The sequence below is a fragment of the Aedes albopictus genome, chromosome 2, assembly GCF_035046485.1.
Source record: "Aedes albopictus strain Foshan chromosome 2, AalbF5, whole genome shotgun sequence".
NCBI lineage: Eukaryota > Metazoa > Arthropoda > Insecta > Diptera > Culicidae > Aedes > Aedes albopictus.
Genome location: NC_085137.1, coordinates 232,765,274 through 232,771,273, shown reverse-complemented (window position 1 = coordinate 232,771,273; position 6,000 = coordinate 232,765,274).

The window sequence follows — 6,000 nt, the reverse complement described above, 5'->3', positions numbered from 1 at the left end:
CTCTGTCAAATTTGAAATGGGCCACCGTCGTGGTTATTTTTTAACTTTTCGATGGCAAATAACTATCCAAGTGTCAAATTTTAACTAAAAGTTAAACGAACAAGCGAAATGGTTCACACCCTAAGCTCGACATTTTTCGCACTGGGATTTTAAAAATGTTCCTATCTGATATACACGGCGAAAAAAATCACTCAAAGTATGTGTTATAAGCTAGGGACGAGACAAAAGGCTAAATAAATAAAAATTATATATTATCAACTATGGTTAGTAAAAACGTCAAAAAATGAGTAAAGATGTACTCTTGAACCATATATTGTGGTTTAAAACAAGAATCCCGATAGGACTTTAGGAGCCTATTACTTGAGGATTTTCCGGAGAAATATATGAGGCATCCTGGATAAATTACTGGAGTAATCTTTAAAGGAACTCCCCGAGGATTTTCTAAAGGAACTCCTGGAGGATTTTCCTGGAAGATCCCTGGAAGTATTTTGGAGGAATTCCTGGAAAGATTTTTGGAGGAATTCATGCATGAATCCTTGGAGGAATCTCTGTAGATTTCAACAACGATTCCGATCGTTTTTTTTTATCTAGGAGTTCTAACTCAATCTACACGCTAAGGTCAGTTTACCCATAAATAAGTAGTTGATTTACCCATATTTGGGTTTTGCATGCATTACTCATATTATGGGTAAAAACTACCTGAAAAAATCGGTAAACTTGACTCACATTATGAACAAAGTTACTTTACCCAAATATGGGTAATGCACTTTACTCATATTTGGATGAAAAACCAAAAGTTTTACAACATCAACCGATCACGAAAACCTCGTGTAATCAAAATCAATTGTGAGGAAAAAAACCTGGGAAAAATGAATAAAAAAGAGGTTCTAGAAGGTAAGATAAACAATTTAATATAATATTGGTGAAATTAATAATGCATTGGGCATATTTGTTTTTATTTTGTTCAGTAACAGACTTCGGTCCAGCGAACTTCTGCCAGCATCCCATCGATATTCCCGGTGGCCATCCAGCGAGAACAATCATCGCCCCGGATAGCAACACCACCGAATCCCGACCAAATTAGGAACATGGGGTTCACCAACACAGCACGATTAACGAATTACCGAAGGAACATTTCCGTAACCTCGTGCGTAACGAAATCCTTCAGAGAGGACGGTGTCACACATTGCTGAGAACATGCAATACTATTCGAGAAACTTCTGCTGAAGTCGTTTCGTCGAACGACCTGGAATCCAGCTTGAAACTAGTCATCCCGTTTATTTTGTTAACAACAGCACTATCATCGGAGCAAGCTGCAATGATCTGCAAATCACCGCATAGATATCGTCCGGCATGAAGCTGCTGCAAGCTTTCAATTGGCCATATCCTGATCCATTCGGCCACACTTTGCCTCCAGGCATCCAGGATTGAGAAACAACCACATTTCAGGAACGGTTTATTTGATTTTTTCTATTTCATTCGATTAACTATCGATGCCCACAAAATAAAATTACAATGAATAAATATTTTTGTTTTTGTAAATAGAATGCTGTTTTGATATTTCTGAAGGTTCCTGACTAATTTGGCTGGAAGAGACAGCAAAAATTTACTCATATTTGGGTACTTTCATTTACCCATATTTCAATGAATGCCACTTACTCAAATATGGGTAAAGCCCCATTACCCATAAAATGAGGTTGTGCACTTTTCGGTGATTATGGGTAAACTTTACTCATATTTGGGTAAAGTGACCTTAGCGTGTATGGAGTCTACTCCAATTGGGTTCTTTACACGCAAAGAATTCCAATGATTTTCTTTATATGTTACGACACACACGCTAAGGTCAGTTTACCTTTTTTCCAAAAAGTGCACAATCGCAAATATGCGTAAATGATACTCAAATATAGGTAAACAAGACTCAAATATGGGTAATGTGTACCTAATTGTAACCCAAATATGGGTAAATATTACTCATAAATGCGAATGTGCACTTTTGCAAAATATGAGTTTTATTTACCCATATTTGCGTAAAGTTTACGCAAATTTGAGTAAAATTTACCCATATTTTAGAAAAATAGGTAAACTGACCTTAGCGTGCATACTCTTGTGGAATAGTTCATTCAGTACACTATTAGGATGACATATACCCTTAATATAACCCACACATAATATTGAAAAGTTGTTCCATTTTGAATTATGTTTAAAATCTAATAGTTGAAATCTATAACAGTTCACACATAAATTTATTGTGTGAGCAACTGGGATGAATTTCTGTTGAGAATGAACTTTGTTTTGATTTTATCAGACAAAAGATCAAACGAACTGAAAACGTGGCGCGGTATTCAAAGCAAAGTTTTATATCTTCAGAGAATGGTAAGTTAAAATGCTATTGAATAACTGAAACAAAAAGCTATCAATGCTAATCTTTCTATTAGACAAAGCTGGAAGCGGATGGACATAGGCGAAAGCTCCACTGCAAACTGTGTAACGGCTGTACAGCATAATTGATCCTATATTCGGTTGGAACCGCCACCACGCATATAGCTCTTCGGATTTGCAGAATCTTAACCTGAATCTTAGAGAATTTCACTGGAACACCATTGAATCCGAGATCAAAACTATAGGGAAGATTCAAATATTACGTCCATCGTTTTTCGGGATTTCTAGACCCCCCCTTCCCCCCTCTGTCACACAATTTTCCTATACCAAATAGGGTAGCGCACCCAGAAATCGCCCACACCCCAGTTTTCGCCCACGTAGGGTAAGAAATCAAACTTTGAACTAGTCAAATTGTAATCTTAATTTGAACCATTTCAAAATTCATTAAAACGAAGTACTTTTCAGGCAAATGTTGTCCCGAAAAAGATGTTAAACAGCTTTCCGTAATATAACCTGATAACATGGACTTTAAAAGCATTGAAAAAAGCGTTTTTGTCATGGAAAACAGGCAATTGAAAAATCACTGTGATTTCACCCATTTCCCCCAACAGAAAGCACATTTTCGGTGCACTCGTACAGCTCATGCATTATATCACACGCAATATGTGAACACGTCAAATGAAAGCTTATTTATCATAGAATCGACCAACCGAATAATATTCCGCATAATTTGTCATAAAATTATCAAATTTAAGTGATTCTTACTTGGAGAATGTTATCTTAAGTTGAACCATTTGCAATCTAAATATGAACTAGTAAACGGGGGTGAGCTTCTAGTGTTGGCCTGTAGATCGCGCTAGTGGTTACTTTGTTTACTCTTGGGGGATGGAAAATTCCAAATTTAGTTTCCAAATTCCCAGAGAATTTCGAACATTCTGAGTTGGGATTCCACTGCCTAATGAAAAATAGGTATGAGAATTAGCAGATTCATGTGATTTTTCATTGTTTAGCATGGAATTGGCTGTTTTGTGAGTTGCTCGAGCTGCTGCCGCCAGTAGTTCAAATTAAGATTAAAATTGGTTCAAATTATGATTACGATGGTTCAAATTAAGATTAAAACCATTGTTGATGAAACATCAAATATTTCAATGAAATTCGGTGCAAATACAAACTTTTTACCATTTAACAGAAAGCTTATACCCGTGGCTTTCATGTACATACGATTTTGCCGTAGTAAATCATTTCCATGTGGGAGAAAAAATCACTTAAAATTTGCACTGCTTCGGAAAGTCGCAATTTGGTTCAAATTTTGATTACCTACCCTACTGGATCTTTTTTATTTTAAATACATTAAATCTGTTTTTGAATGATTAATTCTAATGACAATACATAGTTTTACATTATTCTTAATCAAAAACCTAAAATTGTAGCATCACATTCTGAAATTGATTCGTAAATCGTATGCTTAGACAAACCATGCTAGACCAAGCCCTCAGCATATGTTAAATCACTAGAAATGCCATACATGAAAATAGGCATAAATGTATATATTGAAAGTGTTTATCGATATATTTTCGTTTATAACGTTGAATATCAATTTAATTATATTTTATAAGCTCTTTTAAACGGAAATGTTGTGATTAAATTCGCGAAATTCCATTTAAATCAGATGGCGAAAACTGGTACTCGAATTAAGACGCTGAACCATAATTCGCCCTGGGCGAATCTTCATATACTGTACTTCTCATACCCGCTGAGCCAGTTTTCGACCCTCTTGGGCGAACTTTACCGAAAAGCTGTTATTTTTATGAAAGCGGTGAGAAGGCCTAAACTTGCTTTATTCTAGTTCATAATCGTTTATCTGGTAGGTATTTTGATAAGAGGGTGGATTGGATAAAAATCTAAGAGTGGAAGGGATATATTGTTAAGCAATCCCGCAAAGAGAAATACCAATTGACATAAAGTCCAAACAAGGTTAGTTTTTCTCATGATGTTTATTGTTGAACAATGTAAAATCATATGCTGACGACCATTACTTACAATTTAGGCAAACCATATCAGATAGTGGCAATATGTTATAGTACCCAAGTATTGTTGAGCTAGATGTAGATGCAAACTCGTTTGTAATGTAAACTGTTTCGAGAAGGTAGCAAAATTCTTGGCGTTCATCCAAAATTTGTTATTTTTTGCGATAGAGTCCCGCTACCATGTGTTTCTTTGTTTCGTCTGAAGTAAAAAGACCCAATTCCTAATAAGAAAGCATGAATTGAAGCTTGTAATATTCAAATCTGATCGCTTGAAGCGCTGGTTATCATGCATTTAACAACATAACAATTTCTGAAACAAAAGTTTGATTCTCGTTCAAAACGTAACGCGTAAAATGTGTCCAATATGATGATCAGAAATAATTCCTCCTTTGGATTATTCTTCTTAAGCCTTCAGTACACGCTTTGCCAAGTGTGCAAATTTTTCCGCACGCATAACCCAGCAGGCCAAAAACGGTCGCAACATTGACAAAACATTGGAAATGTCAAGCGTTTACTTCGATGTTTTAGTGGAGCGGATGTGGAGTGATGGTTAAAGCACGTGACTATCACGCCGAGGACCTGGGATCGAATCTCACTCCCGACAAACTCGCTAAACGTGAGTTCTTCCTTCGGAAGGGAAGTAAAGCGTGGGTCCCGAGACCAAATGACATTCGGCCAAATAATATGAAACCAGGTCACTGTGTTGTGTAAGAGGCAATAAATGAAGAATGCTACAACTCAAAATTCAGACTACTTCTGATCTAGTACTCGATTGTGTCTTATTTTTGAAAAAAAAAATGCTGCACCGGTTCATTATGATAATTGTTTAATGGAAAACAAATTTCAAATCAAATTAGGCCAAAAATGATATAAACAAAAGATGGAAAATTAACGGAAATAGAAGTTATTCTATCATGTGGGAACCCATGGTACCCATGGCCGGCTATTTGTGGTGTATTTTCTTAACTGGAAACACAATAGATACATCATTTTGACGTCATACATTAATGTTTTAGTTCATCTGCAGATAAATTACATTATCCTAAGCATCAAAACATGTAAAGAATGTTAAAACAATAAGTTTTTAAAGTGAGCGAAAACTGGTTCCAATGGTGGGCGAAAATAGGATCAAGGGGGTCGAAATTAGGGACCTTGAGGTCGTTTTTAATTAAACCATTTATTAAAGATTTCACGACATTATTTATAAATTTTTGTCCCGTAATAGCAAGAACACATGCGTTTTTACATATTAACCAAAAAAATGTAGTTGACTTGTCCTAGAAGTATGATTTTCAAGCTGCGGAAGACAAATTCCCGCATAAACTGGGCGATTTCTGGGTGCGCTACCCTACATGTACTGTCACACTTTTCTAGACCCCCCCCTCCCCCAAATGTTGGACGTAATTTTTGAACGTTCCCATAGCGAGCAGGTGTGAAATCATCCAGGTGGCTCCTCGCAGCTAATCGATACGGCGGAAGTCACCGAACGCAGTACAGTAGTGATGTGGACAAATCCGACAAAAACGCTCTCCACAGCGCAGTGGAGGCAGTGCGCTGTGGATATTTACCACCATGTTTTTCATTGATGTGTTCT